Source organism: Chenopodium quinoa, unplaced genomic scaffold, assembly GCF_001683475.1.
Source record: "Chenopodium quinoa cultivar QQ74 unplaced genomic scaffold, ASM168347v1, whole genome shotgun sequence".
Taxonomy (NCBI): domain Eukaryota; kingdom Viridiplantae; phylum Streptophyta; class Magnoliopsida; order Caryophyllales; family Amaranthaceae; genus Chenopodium; species Chenopodium quinoa.
Genome location: NW_018744895.1, coordinates 302,245 through 312,101, shown reverse-complemented (window position 1 = coordinate 312,101; position 9,857 = coordinate 302,245).

Genomic DNA, 9,857 nt, shown 5'->3' with positions numbered 1-9,857 from the left:
ATAAAAGATAAACAACAAATGTATGGAACAACAGAGTATTCGACAGGCCGACTACCTCTTGAGCACCGACTGCTGAGGCCGCAGGCGGCCAAAAAGTACTCGTCATAGAGCCACTTGAAGCTCGGGACGCAGTGCAGGGGTACTTGCTCTCGTACCCCTGAAGTAGAGTCGACCCTCGACTCTACTTTAAAGAGTCCTTTATCAAGGATCTCTTTCTTAGCCTTGGGGGGAACAGGCGGCATGCTGCGGCCGCCTGCAAGAAGGGGCGGATTCCTGTTCCACCTATTGAAGCGCTTGTTCTGCTCAATGTCAGAACTCTCAATGATGAGGAAGGTGCTCCGCCAGTCCTTCCACTTGTTTGCTTTACCTCTTGTCATGAGGTAGCTCCTGTGGCTTGTCAATTGATACCAGCCGGTACCGCCTGTCTTAGGGGTCCGGCTGAGATAGTTCATATGGGCGAAAGCCTCGAAGCTCGGCTCCACCCCGTGCAGTTCGCACCCGGCCACATAGCCGAGTACGTTGACCCAGGAGTTTGGGGCTAACTGCCATAACCCCAACTCATACCCATCCAAAATCCGCTGAACAGCCGGATGTAATGGAAAGCGAAGCCCTGCCTTGATGGCCGCCTCGTAGCAGCCAAAGCAGGAGCTTTCATAACTGGAACCAGCCGGCCAGACGACTGTGTCTTCTGGATCCGACACAAACACTAGAAAGTCGGGGCCCATGGTGTGGTTTGCAATAAAGCTCTCCACTTTCTCTTGCATGGCTGTGATTCGGCCCCGAGGTACCGTGCAGTAGTAGGGGGTATTTAGCTCTCGGTAAGAGGCGGATGGTTCCGCCCAATTGTCCCCCTTCTCAACTGCGTGAGAAAGTCTCGCCTCTTGCAGGCGGCTGTTTTTCTCTTCTGTACCCAAAGAAGCATGGCCAGAAGAGCTTGACTCGGAATCGTCCTCCGACGAGTCTGAAGAGGACGACTCCTCCCCTCTCCCGGAGGGGCCCGCCTCCTCTCTTTGAAAAGGAGCAGATTTGTTAACTGTTAAATGGGAAGGGGTCACTATGACTCCCCCCACAGAATTGCCGGCATCCAGGCCGCCTTGTTTCACTTCCACATCTGGCGCCTGGTCAGATGTTTCACTAATCGGCACCCTGTGGGAGGAGCCGTCTGAATTTGAGATCCTAGCTGTCTTTTTCGTTCTGGCCATCCTGCTCTGCATAGACACAGATACAGTCGGACTTTGTATAAAGGGCAAAGATGGGTCCGGAAAAGGGCAGGCGGCACTCCTAGTCCTAGATTCAGCCGTCCCCGGTGACCGGGTGATCACTAACCTAGGTCGTGTCGTGTGCTTCCGTGGTGCCATTTCAGAAAATAAAAAGAAAATTAAGAGTAAGAGAACTGAGTTACCTGAACGAGTGACGGTTGATGAAGTTCTGGAAATCCGGTGCAGTCGGCTTGTCAGAACAGGCGGTAGGCAGAAAAGGTCCAAAATGTCAGAGCAAGTTCAGGGGTCCGAATGTTCTCAAACAGTTCTCAAAGTGTGAAAATGACTCAAGACAACTCTCCCTTATATAGGCGAAGTGAGAAGGCGAAGGGTCACTTTCAGAATTCAAAATTTGGGCGGGAAAATCTCTCGTCCTTTCGCCGACTGACACCTGTAGCAGGCCGTCGCCCGTTACAGTGCGACACCTGTCACAGGTAACACGTGACCAATCACGTGCCACCTGTGAGGGGCAAATGATTAGGGGATTTTGCTCTCACCAATCGGAATGCGCCACGTGGGCCAATCAGGACCTGCCAAGTGTCCCCTAGTTGGAACTGTCAGGGCTTGCCACGTGGCACGCGCTTATTCGTCCACCTTGGACCTGTTATGTCACGACATGTGGCATACTCCATGCCTAATGGAGAAACCGGCCACCCAGGCCCAACTTCCGAGGGAAGCCCAATCAGCCCTAGGTTTACCTAAACCTAGGATGGGCACGTTTCCCAAGGTTATAAATACCTCCCTTAATCCTCATTAAGGGGAATTACAAAAAAAACACAGAAACATTACGGGAAAAACACATTAATTACACACAGTAATAACGGCTGATCTCGCTAACAAAGCAGATTACCTACGTTAATCACTCTCACCTAGAGAGACCTAATCACTTTAATTTCCGCATTAATTACTCCTTAATCAAGTACTAACTTGACCGTTGGAGGCGGAGCTCCCAGGAGTCTCCGTTATTTTGCAGGTACAGGCGTCCGGTTCCAGTCTCGGAATTGTAACTCTCCCGCAGGACATCAGAAAACCCCGAAACACTTGCTACAATCATAAGGCTTTGCTCATGAGGATGCCTCTTGTTACAATCACATGGATTTGCTTGATAGCTTTGCACCACAGCCGGTTTCAATAATGTACCAAAAGTATCACCCAACCGGACAGCTCATGGATCAAACCACATACATATAGGCGACTTAGCAAGACTGTACCTACAACCGGCGTCAATGGCGTAATGCATACATGCACCATTCCGGAAATCTCAAGGCTCATCTCGCATATATACAGCCGATCCTTTTTTTTTTAATAATCATAATAATGATTAATCATTTTTCCTAAATAATGATTTGATCAATGATTAAAATGTGTGCCCACTAAGTGCCACCCACTAAGTATTATCAAAATGTTATAATGATACTCATGATAAACATCTCCTAAATACTCATGATAACCAAGCTAAAATGCAGCTCGTAATCATGCTTTCTTTGCTTTAAACCGGCTGGAAACCGAGCATATGTGGCCAGCAACAATGGAGTTTGAGCTTGGCATCTTCTTTGCATAAAGGGGCTGGACACGCAAGGATGGAGACACAAGGATGGTGGGTGAATGGGATAGCCTTCATGGTCATCCGGCCGTATACCGCTTGGCTACTCACAAGGTGAGAGCTTGCTCCACCTCCATACGGCTGCTCACTGATTTTATTGAGCTTTTGCCGCCTGTTGAGTCGATTGCAATGAACAATCTTCCAGCCTTCATCATTACAGCCGCCTTTTCTTGATTAACAGCCTGGCTAGATGCTGCTTGCATATAAGGTGCCGACTGACACCATCGAAATCGCATAGCAGCAGCAACACGTGATCACGAGCTGCACACACATCCGGGGTGTGATGTTCATGCTTGATGATGCCCATTTGCATGAGCCCCAACCGGCCTTCTACGCAAGTGCACACAGCCGGGTTGTGGTGCCTAGTGCCGGCTGGATGCTTGGCTTGGGTGCATTCACTTTGCTCATAATCAGCCGGTTTAAATGGCACGACTCATGCGTGCTAATGCGGCTGACCCCTTTGCCATTAAGAGCTAAAAAAAACCCACTCATGGCCGATATACACAGCCGGAAGCTTGGGATTGAACCGGTTGTATCACCACCTTGCTGCGTTTTTTTTTTTTTTTTTTTTTTTTTTTATGCGGCTGCTGCCACCCAACGCCAGCTGGCTCTTTAAACTCAACAACCGCTTGTATATGTGGGACTCTTGACTTGCTAAAGCTGACCATGGCATTGTTACACACACAGCCTCGCATACTTACAGCCAGTGAGAATGCCGGTTGCGTTGTATAGAGCTGGCTGAAGCTTGGCTTGACTTGGATACGCACATCCGGAGTGATTGCCAGCTGACCCCAGTGATAAGAGCATAGCGTAGCAGCAGCTCTAGCACTCATAGTCGTGCCTCTTCGTGCCGGATGCATGGTTAGAGGTGAGCGTTGCGTTGTCCCATGCTACCACAGCCGGCTTCGCTGATTAACTACGGTTATCCAGCCACAACATGTCGGATGCATCCTTGTCAACAAAGAACAGTAGCAGCACATGAGAGCCGGCTGCTACCACTAGGATGCTTGTGCTAGGAGCGCCACATCACTACCAATGCACCTACAACAGTGCTGCATGTATCTTGCTCACCAAAATTGCAGTTAGGCGGGCTTTCCACTACCAATGATTTTTTTTTATTTTTTTTATTTTTTTATTTTTTTTTAATAATGATTTGATTGATAAATCATTATTATAATCAAGCCATTATATCAATCATAATAATGATTATCATGATTATGCTTGAGTTGGTCGTATTCTTGGCTTGTTAGGCGACTAGCGTTGATACTTACACCCACAGCCGGTCTTATACACAGCAGGAGGTAGTTTAGAGCCGACTGGCTGCTACGTGGCTGGAATTGAGAAGGTTGCCGCCTGTCTCCACTTAATATCGGCTGGAATCACAACCGCTTGCCAGCTACGCTTTTGGAGGCGAGAATGCCGGCTGTGCCCTTGTCAGCAAATTGTCAACGAGTAGCAGGAGCTCACTCATGAGAACCGGCTGTCTCCTTTCATGGAGCTGCCTATATCCAGCCGGCTGCTACCACTGAGATGCTTGTATCCACAGCCTCCCTTACATCCGAATGTCGGCATTTCCCATGCCTCACTATGGTACATTACCCATGCCAGCTGCTATGCTGGATGTCACTCAGGCGTCCAGACTCCAATGGCCGCTTGCATGTATGGGAGTGCAGGCTTGTTGGCTGCTCTTGCAAGGCATTATCCATGCGCTATAGGGCTGGCTATTGCCTAAGGTCGGCAGGGCTTGTTGAGTGCTAATCTTCTAATCTGCAAACTTAATCAGGAGGCTCTTCTATAGTGCCGCCTGTATGTGTTCGAAGCAAGCCATTCAGCTCACGCATTCAAGACCCATTTGCTTATACTGGCCGGATGCTTATGATACCGCCTGTAGCTTGTATAGACTCACGGATTATGCCGGCTGTATGTTATGCATACAAGGGAGCTTGTGGACGATTGTGTTTTAAATAGCCCCTGCTCACTTGCACGGACGGATCCGTTGGACTCAGCATTAAGGCCACTTGCATATAGCTGGACTTGAAAGTATATGAACTTCCTTTAGTCGGCTTTAGCTACCGCTTGTATGCCAACATGCCTAAGCATGCTGGCTGACTGAGAGGCTTGGAGGCATGATGCCGCCTGTCTAAGCATGGGACAAGCATGACCTCATGATGCATGTGGCACTCGACCTTAGGCCTCATAGTGCATGTTGTGCTTGACAATTGGCCGCACGACGCTTGTAGTTCTTGGCATTCGGCCTCACGACGCGTCATGTGCTTGACAATTGGCCTCACGACGCCTGTATTACTTGGCGTTCTATCGCTTTCGCATTTGAGAACGCAAAAGTCTGTTCCCCGAGGTATTTGCAGGCGAGGCTGCTAGTTCTAATGGACATTTTTGCCGCCTGACCCCTGAAAAGGGGCCGGCTGTATGCGTGGTTGTCCACACGGCATGTATGGCTGCTGAGGCACATACGGGCCGGGTGAATAATCTGAGTCAGTTTAAACGGACATGCCGCCTAACTGACCCTCTCGGTTAGAACGTGAATACCCCATTGAGGTATTCTGAAAGCTGTCTGGGTATGTCGACGTTTAAGCGGTTCAGACATTTAGGATAGGGAGGAGGCACTCGGTCTTTGAATTCGACCGTAGGCCGCCTCCTATCAGCAGGCGGTACAGACTGCTGTGAAGCCATCTCGGTAGTACTCTCCCCACAGACAGCGCCAAATGTTTCGGGGTTTTTTGATGTGTTCTGCGGGAGAGTTACAACACCGAGACTGACCTCCGGCTGCCTGTACCTGCAAAACAACGGAGACTCCCAAGGAAGGGAGTTCCGCCTCCGACGATCAAGTTAGTAGAAAAAATGAATTAGGCACTGCACTTTTCGCACCGGTTCTTGAAAACCGGTGGTAAAAGAAATGGGCGGGATTGGGGAAAATACTTTTCGCACCGGTTCCTATTAAACCGGTGCGAAATCATCTTTTTCGCACCGGTTCAAACCGGTGCGAATTACAAAAGAGAAAAAAAAATAAAAAAAAGGGAGAAAGGGATTTCGCACCGGTTCAGTCCAAATCGGTGCGAAATAGTGTTTTAGTACTGGTTCAAACCGGTGCGAAATTTAAAAAAAAAATCGGGCTGTTATATCTCTCTAATCCGCCTCTTTATTTCATTCTCTCCCTCTCTGGTTCTGCTCTCCTTCTCTCTCATCTCTGGTTCTGCCCTGCTCTTGTTCTCTCTCATCTCTCGTTTGGCTCTCATCTCTCATTCTCTCTCATCTTTCGTTCTGCTCGCATCTCTCCTTCCTCTTTCGTTCCCATCTCGTTTTGCTCTCATCTCTCGTGTGAGGTCTTCGATTTTTGTTCGAATCTTGTTCGAGTTAAAGCAAGTGGTGAACGATTGAAGTGCGATCTAAATCCTCCATTGAAGTGCCTTCTTAGCTCTCTCTCCTCCTCCATGAAGCAGCTTTTGAGGTACGCTCTTAATTTTTTTTAGTTGGGCTTTTAGGGTTTTGTTTAATTTGAAATTTATTTTTTCAATTTCTTTTGGTTGAAGCAGTTTTATGTTCCTGTTGTTTTCAATATTTTCGATGTGTTTTCGATATTTTTGGGTTGAATCTTTGCGGGTGTATTTTTGTGCGAAATCGTTTCGTTTTTAATGGGGTTTATTTGATCGATTTGAGTTTGATTTTTTGGGTTTATTTGATCGATTTGAGTTCGATTTTTTCGGTTTATTTGTTCGATTGGTTTTCGATTTTTTTGTTTTCTCGATTTAGCTTCAAACTTTTGCGGTTTAATTGTTTGATTGTCGTGGATTTTTGCATATACGTTTATGTTGTTTTCGATATGTTTGATGTGTTTTCGAAATTTTTGGGTTGAATATTTGTGGGTGTATTTGTGCGAAATCGTTTCGTTTTTAATGGGGTTTATTTGATCGATTTGTGTTTGATTTTTTGGGTTTATTTGTCCGATTGGTTTTTGATTTTTTTTAGGGTTTCTTTGTTCTATTTATTTTTTGTTTTTTTGGTTGCAATTTTGCAATTTTTTGGGGTTTATTTGTTTTTTTGGTTTATTTTATTTTTTATTTTTTTTTTGTTGAATTTGAGTGATTTATCTTTTTTTGGGTTGATTTTTTATGTTGTTGATGAATTAAAGTTGCAATTGAAGCAATTATTGATATTATAGTTTCCAAATTTGGATTCTTCAGAACCATCATCGCATAGATAACGGGCCGGAGGAGGAGGGATTTGTTTTTGAGGTACTCTGAAAAGCACTTTAATGGTGCTTATGAATTCAGGTATGAATAATTGAATATATGTTTTTGAATTTAAATTAATTTGCTGATTTTTTCTGCCATTTGTTTAGGCGAAATTTCTTTGTTTGTTATCAGTCGATTAAGCTTCATGTTGTTCGTATGGGTTTTTATTTGTGAGTTGAGTTCCGAGATTTTTAAAATGAAAAATTAGATTTCTTGGGTCTATTGTTTATTGAAAGACCTTTTCTATTTTCGTCTATTTGGAATAAACTGAGCTCTAAGGTTCTGTATTAAGTCCTTTTATATATATATATATATATAATTACAGATAAGTCCTTTCTTACATCTCAATAGATTTTAAAGAAAGAGATTAGGAGCATGTGACATCCTCTTATACAATAATATTTATGATCATTTTAATCTATGAAAATTACCAAGCTATTTCCTATGGTTTTATGTTCTGCAATCAAATTTCAATTACAAAGAAGCAATTAGTGGGGGCAAAGTTGGACTTATTAGAGACTCAATTATAGCAAGGATTTTCTTAATAATGTGAGTTATGAGTTTTAATTCAAAGAAACTTTAAATGGGAGTTTGCTGAGGACCGTTTTGCCCCACTTCCGTGATAACCTCCGTCAACGGCGATCATCTTTAGCCAGTGATTTCTCCAACCACCATAAAAACGGCCCTCTGAGAAATCAAAGAGCTTAATTTCCACAATTTTGCTCTCTTTCTCTCACCTTTTTTTTTTTTTTTTGGCTACTCCGAATCTCTGATCTCTGGTTCTGTTTTTCACCATATACCATAATCAACCCCCAAAAAGAGCTACGTACTCTATATATATATATATAAATATATATATATATATATATACGGGGAGGTTCCGCTTAAAACAGAGCTTATGGTGAAAACTAAAAACAAGGAATCTTAGCCATTCATTACTAGCACAAAAGATCAGACGGTTCTAAAGCCCTAAGATCATTCCAACCTTACATATAATCAATTCAACCGTTTTAAAGGTCCTTTTTTTTTATTTTTTTTTTATTTTTTTTTTACAAACGCAACGTTTTAAAGGTCACTACATGCTAAAATAAACTACTCGAATAAAGGGCAGAATTAAGACAGATCAAACTAAAGATATTAAGCATAACAGACATTTTTTTTTATTGCATTTTGATTGAGTTATTGATAGAAAGAAAAAATGAAGAAAAAGGGCCTTCTTTTTTTTTGAACTTACTCACTCAAGGTAACTTTATCTAAATTGACGATATTTACATAGATTCACTATATATAAAAATAACGTAACTATATTCAAAAATAGGGTAGCTATATCAACTTTTACAATATTTACATTAAGGTCACTATATACAAAAATAGGGTAACTATTTCAATTTTGACCATATTTACATAGAGGTCACTATATACAAAAATAGGGTAACTATAACAATTTTTACAACAAAAATAAAGTAACTATATCGACTGAGTTTTTGACACCATTTACATAAAGGTCACTATATACAAAAATAAAGGTCACTATATATAAAATAAGGTGACTGAAACAAAATTTACAACATTTCCATAATTCTAAGGTCATTATATCGAAAATAAGGTAACTATATATAAACTTCGGGTAATTATATCAATTTGACACTATTTACCCAGAGGTCAATAAATATAAAATAAGTATTAAAAAAAGTCTATGTAGGATTCGAACCTACATCCCGTGATTACACGGTGCTCGACCAATTGAGCTAATAGGCTTTTAACATGCCAAAAACGTAGAGGCTTAAAACCAACACAGATTTTAGATTCATAAACATATTCACCAAAGTCAAGTACCTTTACAAATGAACTCCTCCCAGGTTCTCATGACACAGGCCCTAAGATTATAGGAGCTCCGGAGAAATATTGTCATCATGTATACTCAGATTACCTATGGCAGCCTTGACACTCAACGAGGAAGGAAACACCTAAGCAGAACAACTTCAGATCAGCTAAACTAAATTTCAAAAGAACGAAAGCAACATACACAGCATAATTAAATATCAAAGTAAGAGGTAAGATCAGGTGAAGCTCAACATCAGTAAGAAGATTATCTTCCGACAAAGTGGTGAGCTTAGTTTTATCCTCCATCACAAGAACTATTTGTACGCATGCCATATTCAAGACCAAGCTCAAAATTACTCTAAACTACCCCCTTTTTAAGAGACCTTTGGCAAACAGACAGTGCAACAGAAGTTGATGGATCAACACCGTCAACAGGAATTTCATGTTGATGATTTTCTATTGATTTACTGTCACTGACACTTTCATATCTTGCTTCTTCAACATTTGATACCACACATAAAATCCATAACAGCAGTAATTGTAGGTCTAGCGACAGAAAATGATATGGTGCGAAAGTAGTTCCAGGCTCACCTATCTAACTTCTACACAGTTGGTGCCTCAATATCAGTTAAATTGATGCTAAGAATAAAGATGTGAAACTTGCAGATAAACTTCATTTATGTGTTAGAAGCATTTCTAATGTTATCAAAGATAAAAGGAAGGTATTATTAGTATTAGCACCTCAAATCAAACTCAGATTCACGTCCAGGGGTGGTTTCCTCAATTACAGGTCTGTCTAATACTCCTCCCTTAGAAGATCCAGTAGCTGACACAGCCATAAGGAATCCGCGATGGTGGCACAATCCTTTACAAAATTAATGTTTATCCCCTGGGCATAAATCCAGAAAGATCATTCCAGTA